At 45.2% G+C, this 15,692-nt stretch overlaps 1 protein-coding gene and 1 long non-coding RNA gene across 4 annotated transcripts in view; one reads left to right on the plus strand and one right to left on the minus strand.

The window, feature by feature from the left end:
- The window catches only part of LOC131397364 (uncharacterized), a 203,941-nt gene extending 190,422 nt beyond the window's left edge, over positions 1 to 13,519 (minus strand). For both annotated transcript variants that reach the window (XR_009216751.1, XR_009216750.1), the window contains exons 1-2: positions 13,245 to 13,519; positions 11,211 to 12,308 (exon numbers count right to left, since the gene is read on the minus strand). This is a non-coding gene — a long non-coding RNA (uncharacterized LOC131397364). The remainder of the gene's footprint in view (positions 1 to 11,210; positions 12,309 to 13,244) is intronic.
- A 30-nt stretch (positions 13,520 to 13,549) lies between these two features.
- Positions 13,550 to 15,692, plus strand: part of MKLN1 (muskelin 1) — a 315,619-nt gene continuing 313,476 nt past the window's right edge. For both annotated transcript variants that reach the window (XM_058530101.1, XM_058530106.1), the window contains exon 1: positions 13,550 to 13,772. The gene's annotated coding sequence lies outside the window, so the exon portion shown is untranslated. The remainder of the gene's footprint in view (positions 13,773 to 15,692) is intronic.

Below are 15,692 nucleotides of genomic sequence, written 5' to 3' on the forward strand. Positions count from 1 at the left end.
TTGGACAGAAAGTTTGCCCAGAGAGGACATGTTTACTTATGCCTGGTCCTAGACTTCATGTCAAGGACTAGGAGGATTCCAGCACATGAAAATAACACAGAAAGAGCTACAATCAAAAATACACTAGACTATTCACCTGGATGTCCAGGACCTGACATGTTCCCAATGAGTAATCGCTCCAGAGCTTGGATCCCATGACTTCAAAAGAGCACAAGGATCCAAAAGGACGTTTTAGCAAATAATATGTATATTTATACAATGGCAATTCAGTGCTTTCAAACAACTGGTACTCTCCAAAAGCAACAAAATATAGTCAGAAGGAGGGCATTTCCAGTGAGACTCTCGAGATGCCACTGTGGCTGTCCCTCAACAACGTGGGCCCCTTCCTCAGTCAAGAGTCTGGGACCATCAGACACAGAATGAGCCCGCAACATCATGCCACCATCACATCCCCCATACAAGAGCAAATGCTCTTCAGCTATTGTAAGGCTTGATTTCTTTATGGATAATCACTTTAAAAATCTTTTTAAAGCAAATCTGTTGCCAGAATATTTCTGTTTTTTAGACTCTCAAATGATCTTCTATTACTGAAAAATATGTATCCTGAAAATATTCTGCAGATGATATGAAATGAGTAATTAGGGTATTGATTCATTAAGCTTACAAAGTCTTTGTTCCAAAATGCTAGTTTGGCAGTAACAAAGATATTTGGCAAAGAGCAAACTCCTATGTTCCTTTTCAGAAGAACTAAATTAGTAGCAGAAGGAATCTTAACTTCGAACACTTTAAAAGTGGGAGCAAAGGAGGATTTTGGTATCTTTTTCCATGAAAATAGGAGAAGCCTGCAAGCACAGTATCTTTTCACCAACTGACTAAAAGGCATAAAATAGACACAGATTTCAAAGATAAAATCTGAAGAAAGGATATGAATGTCGTTTTATTTAAAAATACTTTTCACTTGTTGCTATCAACATTAATAATCACTAAAGATTGAAGAATCATCAAAAATTCTCTTGGGACAGAGCCTACAAAAAGTAGGTGTTATACAATTTTGAAAAGCTAAACAATAGGAAAACCTGAAGGAATATGAGTGACACTAAGGACAAAACTGATTAAGTAAGTGTTCCTAGCACAGCAATGATTAATCTCTCTGGGAACATAAAGAAACAAAAGAAGATAATCGTAGATTTTTAGAAAACGGACAATATGTGCAATGAATGCATGATACATCAATATAAACGCAGAAAGCAAAACAACTGTCAATGGCCTTGACAAGGTACAGATAAGTAGCTTGGTGTAGCTGTGAACATTACAAAAAGATTCAGTACTAACAAAAATTCCCCTAGAAACAGGAAACAAGCACTCAAGGTCAGAGACCACATACAATTTTGCAAGAGAAAGATCTGGGGTAGGACTGTTTTTTTGAGTTGTACAAGAATTAAAGAAGTATTAAGCAGGTTCCCAGAAACTCCCCTAGAAGTCTAAATACCATCAACGAAAAGACGTCTGTAGAAGCCCAGTGCCTCCATCATAGAGAGGAGAAGCAGCAGGATCTTCCAAATCAAGGTCAACAACCTTTCCAAAGTGGAGCATTCAGGTTCAATTTTTGGGTCTTCTGATATAGATAGCACAAGTATAGAGAAGGGTGCCCTTGAGATCCATTCCTAACTCCTGAAGGAAAAAGAGGGCCAGCCATACTGCAGACAGTCTAATTTAGGAAGTCCTGGATCTCCTGATCCTGGGACTGAGGATCACTCCTGAGACCAGTCTTGTTGAACAGGTATCTTTCAAAAAGCTCAAGAACTCCTGTGAGGGTTTACAACCAGACCACGATGTGAATAAACTCAATCACAGCATTTTAGGGCCAGAGACACTTTACTCCACCAACCTCTCATTTTACAGACAAGCAGCCTATGGCACAGACCTGGACACTCACTCTCCTAAGGCTCTGTAGCCAGTGGGAACTAGAATTCAGTGGAAAGAATATAAGCCCCAAGCTCGGTATCCAACCAGGTAGGTACCCACTCATCAATATCAGAGTTACTTACACTATTCTACCTCAATATTCTTTCCACCAAACTAAATAAGATCTGTCACTGCACAGAAAGAAAACTTCTGACCAGAAGCGGAAGAAGAGGAAAATGTGGAGGTAGGACCATAAAGGAAATCCACATGGCGGCTTCGGCCAACCAAACGTCAGCAAGAGAAGCTAGATGCCTGGCTGCGAGAGAAACAGAAATGTACGAGTTGGAAGAAAGGCACCTGAAGAGATGTGGAAGGGCAAAGACAGATGTCGCCAAGTGCTAGTGTGATTAAATACAAGAAAAATACTAAGTGACTTAACTCGCCAAAGCACAGGAAGCTTTTTAAACTTCCTGAGGAAGAGGGCAGGAAGGACGGATGGGGGGAGACAAACTCCAAGAAAGATGGGGGAAGGAATCACACAGCAGCACCTGCCTCCATCTGGCTGCTCTGTGAACCGGCCCATGAGCCATCCCCAGCGCTCCTGTCATATAGACTGCCAACCCCAGCCTCAAACTGTCAAGCCCAAAGAATTCAAAACAGCTTCACAGATTTAGTTACGAAGGTTATGTCACAGATATTTGAGTCAAGAAATGACTACAGATCTGAGTAGCAAATCACATGTAGTTTTTTTCAAAGAAATAAACAGATCAAAATCTAGGGCCGTGGCCATGAAATATAGTCTACAATCAATTATACAGATGCTAAATCAACTCTAAGATTTAATGTTCAACCATCTGATAACAGTAGTTAGAAAACAGAGAATTTCAAGATAAAATTACCACTAGCAGATGTGAAAAGCAGTGAGACCTCATGGCCTCAGCCCAGCTTTCGGGCCAGTGTTACACAAATGATTTGCTTCCTAATCCATAAAATCCACCCAGCCATAAGCATGGCGCGTGCTTTCCAGGAATTTGATTTAAACTAGTTAATGATCATAAAGCAATCTAAAAAAGTAAGCACTGCATGAATTCTGGGCATAACTTGGAAAAGGCATTTGATGTAAGTCAAATAATAGCATCTGCTGATATTCTGAAGTATTCACCGGAAATGAAAAGGGAAACTCATTAACTTATTTTCTAACGAAGAAGCCTGTGCTATTAACTAGTCTTGACATACACAAAGTTTTAGAACATTTAAAAATTTAAAATCTTTCATTTTTACCCTCCCATGCCCTGCTCCTCACCCATTTCTTCGTTTTTACTTCCTTGCTCTCAGATAAGGTTGTTTTTTTCCCCAAAATCTTACTATTCTTCCCTCTTCAATAAATTCACTCAACTTGAGAATGTATTGTCAAACCTTACTTCAACTCACCTCAAACCTTGAGTCCATCTGACTCTTGGCACCTGGGAGACTAGTTTAATCTGGAATGCTTCCAGAGCACCACCTGTGAGAATGCCTCGGAATCTCCATGAAGCCCTCCCCAAGCTCAAACCCGCCACCCCCAAACACACACACACTCTGGGTAACAACAGTGTGCTTGTTCTGCAAGGGCTGCTTTAAGACGTCTCCTAGTATCCCCATCACCTTCCTTCCAGATTCCATTTAGAAACTGCAGTCTCCACTGTTCCCCAAAGTCCTCAAAATAGGGAACGGTCGTGCCCTGACTTACTACTCTTCCCCCCCGACTGGCATCTCCTTCCTGCAACCATGAATCTTCTATGAGGCAGTTATCTTCAGAGGTCGTCCAGGTTAATGCTATCAGAGTCTATTATGGACCCAAATCTATTGAATTTTAACTAGGAAAAAAACTATGTCTCACAAAAACCATTTTATTTAGTGAGCCTACAATCATGTAATGAGCTGCATCAGACTTTTTAGCTGTCTATTAAAAGGCACTTGATTAGATTTGATACAACATTTAGGTTTAAGGAGCGGCAAACACTTTGTCATTTAATAACAGCAGAAATATTTCAATATATTTTCATTGCAGACGTCTATTCTACTTAAGTAAAAACACCCAATTTGAGTTTTAACAGACCAGAGGTTTCTGCAAAATATAAGAAATTCTCAAAAAACTCTCAAAATAAAATTAATTTAATCCATTTTAAACTTTTAAAACTCAGTTTGCCATACAGCAATCTTTAAACGACGCAACGTTGCAGAAATCAAACAATAGGGGCTGCAACTTTAAAAAAAGGAAAAACAGGCATAGAATCACAGAATTTTAGATTATCTAATCCAGTGGTTCTCAAGACGTGGTCCTCTGACCAGCAACATCAGAATCACCTGGAAACTTGTAAGAGATGCAGATTATTATAGACCTACTGAGTCAGAAACTCCAGGGTAGGGTCCAGCAATCTGGGTTTTAACAAGCCCTCGGTGATTTGGATACAGGTCTGAGAACCACAGATCCAATCCAACGACTCACTGATGAGAAAGAAATGAAGCCAGCAACTTCCTTCAATACTTACATCAAGTTAGTAACCAAGATCACTGGAGATAGTTCTCAATAAACTTTCAAAATAATAATTTTTTGTGTGTGTAAGATTAGCCCTGAGCTAATATCCACTGCCAATCCTCCTCTTTTTGCTGAGGAAGATTGGCCCTGGGCTAACATCCGTACCCATCTTCCTCTACTTTATACATGGGACGCCTGCCACAGCATGGCTTGACAAGCGGTGCGTAGGTCCACGCCTGGGATCCGAACCTGAGAACCCTGGGCCACCAAAGGGAGCACGTGAACTTAAACACTATGCCACTGGGCTGCCCACTCAAAATAATTCTTAAACTATACACCTGAATCCAAGTAGTCCCATAGGATCTTCTAGGCTGAATACATCTTGATCTACTGCAGAATTTAAGAATGCATCTTAAATCACTGCTATATAGATAGAAAGGCAGATATAAATTTTCTTGTTCTCATTTATATTTAGTACCTAAAACAGACTTCACATTATTGACCTCTCCATAAAAGCAACCAGTCAAAGCTCACAGGCTTTTTTATTGTTTGGTTGGGTTACCTTCTGTTGCTGATAGCAGTAGTAGGTTTTGTCTTGTTATGGCTGTGTTTTGGTTTGCTTTTGAGGGCAACAACAGCAAGAATTTATGAGACACACACCTGATAGTTTGCTTTCATTTTTCGGGCTTCTCCCCCTTCTCCCCCCCACCAAAGAGGTTCACATTAAAGGCTTTAAAAAGCAATCATAAAGGACTAATAGGCCAAAAACTGATAAAAAAGAAAGTAACCCCCCCACCAAAAAAAAAAACTTCGCATTTTATCTTGGAACGTATCCTATGACTTTTTTTTTTTTAGAAAACAGATTTATATTTTCTCTAGTATAAAATTAGTTTTCATTTGTGGAACACATAGCAGCAGAATGATAGAAAGCTAGCCTGTGTCCTAGGAACGAGGACAGGCCTATAATCAAACCACACATAACACCACAAAGTAGGTACATCTGACGCATAGCACTGAGGGCAGGCTACGCATCATCATCTACAAGGACGAGACCACATATTCCGCTGCGTCATCAACCCACCAATGCAGCATCCACCACATGAAATGAAATCTACAATTTTCGGCCTTAAGGCTCTCGTTCTAAACAGATGTTTGATGTATCTCATACCTTTTTATATAAATATTTCAAAGTCTAGTAGTGGTTATCTGCAAGACTAAACATCTGTTTCTATTTACATTTTAAATATCCTCTTTGAGAAGTTTATAACTTGGGTGTTAGGATTACCACAGACTGAGATTTAGAGGTTTAACAAATAAATGTTTCCATTCCTGTTTCTCATATTGAAGCTGTTTTCTCAATGTCATGCCAGACTAGAGATACCTTCAGTTCTCTTTTCAGACCCCATTAACATATATAATTACCTTTGACTTTACAAACCAAATTTTCTAACTAACGTGGTTCAGTGCATGATTTTATTTCTCTGAAGAACCATGAACGAGTGCACAAGGCAACAGAAACAACTACTTCAACCTGACTTACTCTCTCTGTATGACCCGAGCACCAAATCTTCTTGTAACTTTATTTTTCAATCTATCATCAATTAAGGGTAACAATTCCTGTTACGTATCTTACAGCAAAGAAATCAGAGTCACTGAGTTAACAATAACGCCCCTGGAGAGACTGCATTCCTTGGAAGAACTGTAAATTCAGTGTAGTTACTGGTACTCAGCCTCCTCTTCAGCTCCACAATATACCCTCTGAAGGAGGAGTTAAAATTATTTGAACCTTCATTCATTCAACAAACATTTATGAGCACTGACCACGTGTCAGGCACTGTACGAGGTACGGGGGATACAACGGCCAGCAAGACAAATATAGTGCGTGCTCTTCACAATACATCTTAGAGAAGTATTGATTAAGCTTATGGGACTTCCATTTAGTTTATACGCGAAGGGCTCAAATCCATTTGATTTGTAAATAATTACCCATCATCATCATTATTCATAATCACTCCACTCTGCTCCTAAAAAAGGGAGACCACAAGAACTACACAAAAAGCTCAAAGAACACAAAGACAAATGCTCTATAATACGAAGGCCTCTCACATAGGCCAAAATATCACCCAGTAAACACCTTATCATTTATGAAGAGGAAGCATAGTGTAAAGCCCTAGAAAATGAAATCAAGTTTTCTTCTGAAGACAGAATACCTTAGCCTAAATGTTTACTTGTCAAATATTAAACTTAAACATAAGCAAATCCTCTATGATTGTTCTGTCCAATACAGCATGCACTAGCCACTTGTGGCTATTTACATTTAAATCAATCAGAAATTACACTCCTATGTCACACTAGTTACATTTAAAGTGCTCAACAGCCTCAAGTGACTAGTGGCTATCACTTATAAGTCATTACAAATATATCATAAATAATTTCTATTATCTCAGGAAGTTCTACGGGACAGCGCTGCTCTACAAATACCTCTGTAATATCGAACCTGAAAATTACAGCATAATGCAATGTGATGAAGCATCTGTACTCTGCTACGGCACATAAAGGTACATCCATCAGTAATGCAGTGCCATTTCTTCCTTCCTAAATAAGTTGAAAATGATAATGTTGAGCATTTCTCCCAGTGGACATGAGTAACCAAGAAAATTCATGCCATCCAATCGGCCAATTGAGAATGAAATTGGGACACAAGTGAAAAACTGATTCCATTTTGCCCTTTCCATCCTAACTCCTTTTACAAGAATGTGTTGGTGCTATTCTGCGTTCTCTGTGCAAAGATGTGTGTTAGCCAATTAGCTAGCAGCAGAGGAGGTGAGGACAGTTAAGAATGAAGATGGGCGACACAGGCAAACATCAACACAAATAATGCAATTCAAATTCCATTTGGACCAATGCAATAAACTTAAGTGCCTACTGCGTGTAAGGGATACACATTCCCGACTTTGATGAGCTCAGTTTAGTAGGTGTCCAACATGTCAACAAAAACAATATGACAGGTCATGATAAATGCAGTGAGACAAGTACGCATAAGACATACGGGTGACACGGGGAAGGTATTTTTAAATGTTTTCTCAGGGGAAATCAGGAGAAATTTCCTGAAGGAGGTACCCAAAAGGTAGAAGAGCAACCTAGGCAATGCTGGAGAAAAGCGTCTTCAGAGGTCAACAGGGATGGGGCTGATAACGGAGGGAGGGAGATGGGGCTAGAGAGCTATTTCCATGTCAGACTGCTGACACTCATGTTTATGTCAGGCTTGCCTCCGTGGGTCCATAAACTTTCCTCACCGAAACTGCAAGCAATGTAAAAACCAATCCTTAAATTTGATAAGTACTATGTCTGTGTGCCATACAGCTAACAATATTAGATAGGAAGCGTTAGTAGGAATACAAAGACATTTCTTAGTGACACAGTACCATTTAATAATACGTATTGGTCACAAAAACACTGTAATTGGAATCCTTTGTTTTCAGGGAAAAACCTGTGCTACTGTGAGTTTTATCTGGAATATTCTTAGAGAATATGTCAGTGAACACATTTTCAAAACAAATGGATTACTCCCACATCTAAATATTCCCTCTAAGAGTTCATTTGACCAGGAGACAAATGAAGTCAATCAAAAGGAGAAGAGGAATGTAGAAGCAACACTTCTGTACTCCAAACCAGAGTAGTAGTTGTTTTCCTCCAAAATGTTCATGGCAAAACTTCTGCCACCATGTATACTGCCTTGCGCTTTCGGCTACATCCAGCCTATGAGCACCAAAATTGTATTGTGCCCAGCAACCTAAAGGACTTCTGTGGCTGCTCATGCAAATCCTCGGAAAATATCTGCATCTTCCGGACTCTTCCCTTCACTTTACACATATGTTCAAGTCTAAAACCGAAACAAAACAGAAAACTTCCATGTAATCTGTTCTCTTCAAATTACTGGGATCCCCCTCTCTCCTCTTCACAATAAACTTCCTGAAAATGTCAGTAGCCTATAGGCCTAAACGAATTCACCAAGTGATTCTCTTCCCTTTAGTACAAGCAAAACTTTCCAGATGAAAATACACTGTATATAAACTCGCTGGCCGCTAGGCAAACATGTAACTATTGCTATTCACGCAAACACGTGACCCTTAGGTCAAGTTCTGTTTCCAATACAGCATACGCAATATCCAAAGTCTGGGTTCTCGACTCAGCCTCCCTCAGTACGAGTCAGCTAGCGTCACTGATCAACTCTTGACTTAACCTCCTACGTCTCAATTTCCCCAATTGTAAAATGAGGATAATAACGTTTCATCAAGTTTATCCATGTCTGCATAGCCACAATGCTGGCACACAGTGACCCCATCTAGTGACAGATCAATACATGTTAGCTATTTTTACTATTTCGTCCCTAAAGATGGATGGTTTCACAACTATCTATTCCATCAAGCCGCTTACTTCTGTAAGTTCTTACTCCCTCACTCATCAAAAAATCAAAGGCTTTTTTTCAAAAAATCATCAAAAAAATACGAAGGCTTTTTTTAATACACTATACCCAGGCTCGATTTGGATTTGGGTTCCTTTGGTCTGGGATTGGGCCGGGCATCTGAGTTCTTTCCAAAGCTCTCCAGTTGCTTATAACGTGCAGCCAGTATTAAGAACCACATATAGCTCTCAGTACGCCAGAGACAGACACGCCGGTCAGGTCTATTCGATTTCTGACCGAGTCAGCGCAGGTGGGCCCCAGCCGGGAGGGACCAGGCTGGCCTAGACGCTGTGACGACGGACTCAAACGGCGGTTGGATTTACACCCACGTCCGAACACTGCTCACCGGGAAATAACTCCCACGAACCCCACCAGATGCGGGCTTGACGCCCGGCGCGCTCGGGATCTGCCCCGGGCGCACACCCCCTCGCCGCTGTCCCCACAGCCCCCCGCGGGCGCCGGGCCTCCGGACGCGTGCGTCACCGCGCCCTCGCCTCCCGCGCCCAGCCCCCTCCCGCCCACGGCACGTGACTCGACACGCGCCAGCTGCACGCGGGCTCAATCAAAACAAAAACAGAGCAGGCCGGCCGGGCGGCGGCGGGGCGCGCGGGGGTGGCGGGGAGCGGGCGCGCCCCCGCCGCCACTGCCCAGCGCCGCGGCCGCGCCTCCGCCGTCCCGGGCGCCGCCGGCCGCGCGCCCCGGCAAGCCGGGGGCGGGAGGGCAGAGGGCACCACCCTGTTTACAGCCCTTGCTCGCGGCCGGGGACCCCGCCCGGAAACGGTCTCCCGGGAGAGAGCCCTGGAGTGCGCACCCACCCGCGGCCGGGACGCCGGCCCTGCGTGGGAGGCGCCCGGCTCCGGCCGCCGGTAGGAATAAAACCGTCGCCACGGCTCCAGGGTCAGTCCTCGGCCCACCGCCCACGGCGGCTTCGTGTCACCCCCATCCTTGAGCTCCTGCGCTGCCGCAGACCACCCTCACGTGGCCGCCTCCTCCCTGCGCGGCACTCCCCGGCGCCAAGGGCTGCGGACCCTCGCGCACTTAGGGTCCCCGAGCCGCTCCCATCCCAAGGGCTGTCACTCCTCTCCGACCATTCAACTCACATCTTCCGCCGGGGGGGGGGGGGGTGGGGGGGGGACAAGCTGTCAGCAGCCTTGTTTTCCACATGACGAAGCTCACCCTCACCCTTACACATCCCCACTCACCCTTCAGCCTAGATCCGAGCTGAATAAGATATTTAAAACGGGACGGGTAGGGGGGAGTAACGTCTTGATTTTTTTCCCTAATTCGCAAAAAGAAGCAAATTAAGACGCAGCTCTGCCCATCCAATCGCTTTACGACTACCCACGTCGTCCCATCAAATGCAAGACTTACAAAACAGAAATGCCCACCTCACACCTGCTACGCAACCTGCCCTCTGGAAACCTGGAGACCCACCCAGCCTGCCTTCTGGAACCTGCGCCTGGGTTGGGGTGGAAGCGATACCATCAGGTACCCCAAAGTAAAAGTGAGAGGGGACAGGCACCCCCTCGCCCCACCCGGGAGCGCTGTTCTCCCGTCCCCCAGCTCCAGAGCAATCCAAGGCATCCTTCGTCCCTCCCGAGGGAGGTGGCCAAAGGCCCGAGTACCAAGGGCTGTTTTTCCCTTTTAGAACCCAGACGCCGCGTCCTCTATAAGCACCCCCGCCCCCCGCCGCCTTATGTCTCATGGACAGCAAAGGTGGGGTAGGTGGGAGAAACGAGTGTGTGCTCTCTAGGTTCGGGATGTTGGTCTCCGCGGAGTGAAGAGGTGGGATCTCGAAATGGAAACAGTCTCCCCCCTCCCTCCTTCCCCTCCTCCTCCTCTTCTGTTTACCTCAAGTTTGAATTTTATCTGCGCAACATTAGCTGGAATGCGGACATTGGAAAAAAAAAAAAAGCACACACTCTCAACCCGGCAGCAGCTCCGGAGAAGCCATGTGGCATCAAGCCACCTCAAAGGGGAAAAAAGTGCTCTTAGCAACACAAACATGGCGAAATCGCCTCGGCATTCCCGGGTAGCGCCACAAGCCCTACCTTCCCTCGCCCCGCTTCCGAACATCCCGGCCGTGACCTGCGGCCCCCTTCCGGGGGGAGGCGAGGGGCCCCGGGGAGTCCCAGGGTGGGACCGCCGGGCGTGCGAAAGAGGAAATAAGAGTCCACAGTGGAAATGTTTCTGCTGGACCAGCGAACCCATCCGCCTCGCCAGCTGCCAGGGGACGCCTCGTTCACCTCGAGAGGTCTAAACGGAGAACAAAATTCCCATGCCAAAGTCCTGCTGGGCCGTTCCCCACCCTCCAGAACTTACCTTGAGGCTGAACACACGCTTCTGTTTCAATCCCTTTCTCTTTCTTTCCTCCAGAGCGAGACGCAAGGGGGAAAATGATGCGCATGTATATTTGTAGAGCATATTCTTCTAGAATTTCCCTTTGATCATCACGAGGAGCGATGGAGGCTCCGGAGACAGGTGCAGTGCTGGCCGAGGCCGCCGGCTAAAAGTTGTTCTCTCCGCGGTGGGCGGCGGGGTCCCCGGCCGGAGCTGAGGACCCGGTCTCCCTGCCCCCCGGCGTCGCCCACTTCTCCTCGCGGGCTGCTGCTGCGTGCGGCTCGGCTGCAGGGGAGGTGGCGTAGTTTCTCTTCCTCCCACCTCTTCTCACTCACTTGTTTTTGTAGCCGTGGGCTCCCCTAATGCTTTCCTCTCCACAATGTTGTTTCATTATATCATGTCCATCATGTGACACCGGAGAGGCCTCTCTATGGAAACTTAAAGGGGCTCCCACGTGACTGCAGCAGCAACAACAGCAGCAGCAGGACTGGCGGCGGCGGCCGCAGCGTTCGTACCACCACCCACCGAGTGCCCCTCGCAGCATCCCGGAGGGGCTTCTGGAGCTGCAGAAGCCCAGATAAGGGAGCCACAGCATCCGAGAGCTGTGGCGTCTGTGCGTGCGTGTAGCCTTTGCTCGTTACATAGGAAACCGAACAGAAGGAGCGTCCTTAAATCCTTTCCTACAGTCACAAAACCCACGCTCTGTTAAAATGACATTTCGTGGCTCCTACTTTTTTTTTCTCTCAAGAGCAATGAGTTTTCTACCAGGTCTGATTCAGTTTTACCAAGTCAAAAAGAAACACTGGATTTGTCCCTCTGCGAGTTCAGCCAGCTTCTTGGGTAGAACAGAAATGACAAAACAATAATAACAGAAATAGAATCAGGCGCTTGATACATAATTACCATCACCACCAGGTTTAAAGGTTTCTGGAATTACATTCCTCCGGTAACTGTGTTGATGATGCTTGCAGGAGGCAAAATACAATGCAGTTTTTCTCTCTTCCGCAGCTATATTAGGGCTTTGTTGCTGACAACAGTAAAAACTTGTTTGTGTCAGGAAGTGAGGTACGAAGATATGACCTGGAAGGTACAGACAAAACCAAAGTGGCAGCTTTTGCATTACTTTTCTGACCACATTCTTTCAAATGGTGAGAAGCAGCTGTCTGCTGTAAAATGCGTAGAATGTGTTTGGTGGGGGAAAAAAAAATCAGAAAAACACATTTTCCCCTTAATCATACTGTACATGCTAGACAACTAGAAATTACAATATATATGTATATGTATACATATGTATATGTTTGTATATAGAGAGAAAAAGCATGTGTATTTTAATATTTTGAACCAATAATTCTGTCATCATTTCTAGCATTTGACTGGAACATTTAACACTTTAAAAGACTTATTCAAGTCCAGTGATGTGTGGAAACTGTAACATCAGTTTTAAGTACCTTCTGTATTATTGAATCGCAACCCCTTTATGGGGTTATGCCTTAAATTCCAAATCTCTGCCTTAAAGTTTGTCTGGACCATGAAGATTTCATCCTGTAAATCTGAGCTAAATAGCTATTCCTATGTTTTAGTTCATGCTTTTCCATTTACAAGGAAAACTCCCTGTTTGGATTGGCGGAATTATGAAAAACTTCGCAGGAACCTGAAGTGTGGGATGGAAGATCATCCTTTCTTTTGGCTTTGCCTTGACTGTATCTCTTTCCTCCTCATCAGTTTACCTCATCAGCCATGATGAATGATGGTCCACTACATCCGTTCTGATTCCATAATGTGTCCCCCGATATTTACCTTCCTGTCTAATACTTAATTCTTCCATCCGTCTCCCCTTTTCTGCCCTTCCTCCCAGTTCAGCCCCTGTGCTGCCTGGGTCCTTAGCTCAAGCCTCCCCAAATATTCCCTCCCAGTCCTCCTTCCCCTGCAGCTCGCCATCCCCCCAACCCCAGCCCACCCCACCCCCCGCCCCCCTTCGCAGCTCGGTCTCCCTTCTCAGCAGCTCTACCTCCTTACCTCTCTTTGACCTCCTTTATTCTCCTTCACAGTCTGGCCCTTGATTTCTCGGCCTCTTCTTCCCCTTCTTTACCCGCAATGTCCTGCCCCTACCGGGGTCTCCTTCACACCCTTCTCTCTGGTCCCATCCCTTCTGACGCCAAGCCCCAGCATTCCTCAACGGCTCGGCCTGGTCGGCTTTAGGCTGATTTTGTTCCTGTGCCCCTGGGCTGGAAAAGGAGTGTGTGGTGCAAAGTGGGGGCAAGAATCCCCCTCGGCGGTGGCCCCTGCCTCGCCCCCCCCCGCCCCTCCCGAGTACGGGTTGCGGCGCTTCCTGGGCGGATGGTTGGGACTTGCTGCAGCAGCTGCGGTTCTGCTGTGTCATGCAAGAAGGAGGCGGCGGCGGCGGCCGGAGTTGGAGGGGGAGGAGGGGAGGAACCTGATCTCTCCGGTAGCGAAGGGCTGGAGGCAAACACCGAGCTCCCCCAGAGCCGCCCGGGAGCAGGGAGGGCTCCGCTACCCCGGGGGGCCCGCCCCTCGGGGCAGATGGTAAGTGGGGCGGCGCAGGTGGTCGCCGTGGGAAGGGAGCGCGCAGGGGGGTTAGGTGGAGAGGCGGGAAGAACTAGGAGTCACCTCGGCCAAACTGAAGGAGACCCGTGTTCAGCTAAAGGGACCCAGGCCATAATAAGGATGACCAGCCTAACGTAGCAATAATTACCATGCGAATAACGCCCCGCAGTTGACCCAGGCTACGCAGAGGAGTTGTGCATCCCGAACCCAGGACAGAGCTAGAGGCAATGATTCAGGGTTTGAGAACCATCATCCCATCAGCCCTGGCGCTTTAAGGTATACAGCTAGTAGCACAAGTCAACATACACCATATTCCGATAGCCTGGCTGCGCTTTATGGGTTGTCTTGTTTAAAACTAGGGAAGGGGATGGAAACCTGCCCAACCTCACTTTAGCCACGAAAATAATGCTCTTGGCCAGTGGCCTCGGACAAACAGCTTTTGGTGCAATTAAACAATCAATAGGAAAAATAGCTTCATTCCCCTCACCACCCTCCTTCCCCAAGCTCCTTCAACTAGGGTAATTTATTCTTAAAGGAGAAAAACTATGCCTTATATTCCCTCCCACCCTACACCCGTGTCAGCCTCCCGCCCTACACCAACTGCCCAGTGCGCTTCTAGACTGTGATTCATGTTGGATAAGAGGACTGCCTTAAACTCTGCACAATTTCACCTCTGCTGCCCTTTACCCCTGGGGGATTCATAAACACAGAACTGAGAGCAGTGAATGTGGGGACAGGCTGGGCATGGACGAACATTATTTATTTTACCTGAGTGTAATTCTCAGGACAAGTTTTTTTATTATTATTAGTCCTTTCCATTTCGCTCCTGGAAATTTCAAAGCACTTTCTGAAACATCATTTTTTTTTTTATGTCAGTCATACATTTAGAAGTAAGGGGTTGGTGAGATTAACTGAAAGGCTAATGACTGTCTCTGAAGCACATGCTGTTGCTAGGGAACTCCAGCTCATCCTGCTCTCTAATCACTAGCATGTTACGTGCAAATCAAACTTCTCGGGGTGTTATTAAAATGAATGGCATTTGGTTAAAGGTGTTCTTGCTTCTGTTGTAGCATCCTGGATTATTATCGATTGCCTCACACCCACATATCTTGTTTTTCTAATTTGATTTCTGTATTTGCGTCACTGCCAGGGACACGCAGGCTAGACCAGTCAGGTTCACTTCCTGTTTCTCAGAACTGGTTTATATCTGGTCTCGTATCACTGGCTGGTAAAACATTATCAAACTGATCCTCTTGGAAAGAAATCTGTGCTTTCCATGAAAACAAATTATTCCAATTAAATTCTTAATTCCCATGGAAAACGTCATCATTTGGGGAATAAAGTAGACTGCCAGTTGCCATTTGAGAAAACCATTCCTGAAAGGTAAAGCCTAGAAAAACCATCTTTATTTCTTTTATTTTCTTAATAAAAATCATCTTTATTTCTTTTACCCAGAATCTTCATTCCTCAGCATTAGAACTAAAACAAACTCAAGTAGAGAGTAGATTTAAGTATGATATTTCTAAAATGAAGCTCAAAAATACACATTGAAGCTGGGGAAATCATTTAGACTAAATAAGGCATAGAACTGAATGGAATCCAGGCCGCAGGAGCACAAATAAGCTTGGGTTAGCACTGGGGCACTCAGAGAACAGAGTGTGATTACAAGGCTACACTGCAAAGAGGAGCCCATCACTCTGTGTGCTAACTGTCTCTTTTACCAGTTCTTCTATGTCCCTGGACAAGACAGCCTTACTTTTTTTCAGTTCCTTCCTCTTTAAAACAAGGATATCACAAAGGCAATATCATAAAAATAAGCACTGTATAAATAATTAGGTGAGAGCTGATGTAGTTAAGTTGTTTAGATGGAAAATAGTAGGGTGTATATGGCATTGAGGA

The sequence above is a fragment of the Diceros bicornis genome, chromosome 3 (assembly GCF_020826845.1).
Source record: "Diceros bicornis minor isolate mBicDic1 chromosome 3, mDicBic1.mat.cur, whole genome shotgun sequence".
NCBI classification, from domain to species: Eukaryota; Metazoa; Chordata; class Mammalia; order Perissodactyla; family Rhinocerotidae; genus Diceros; species Diceros bicornis.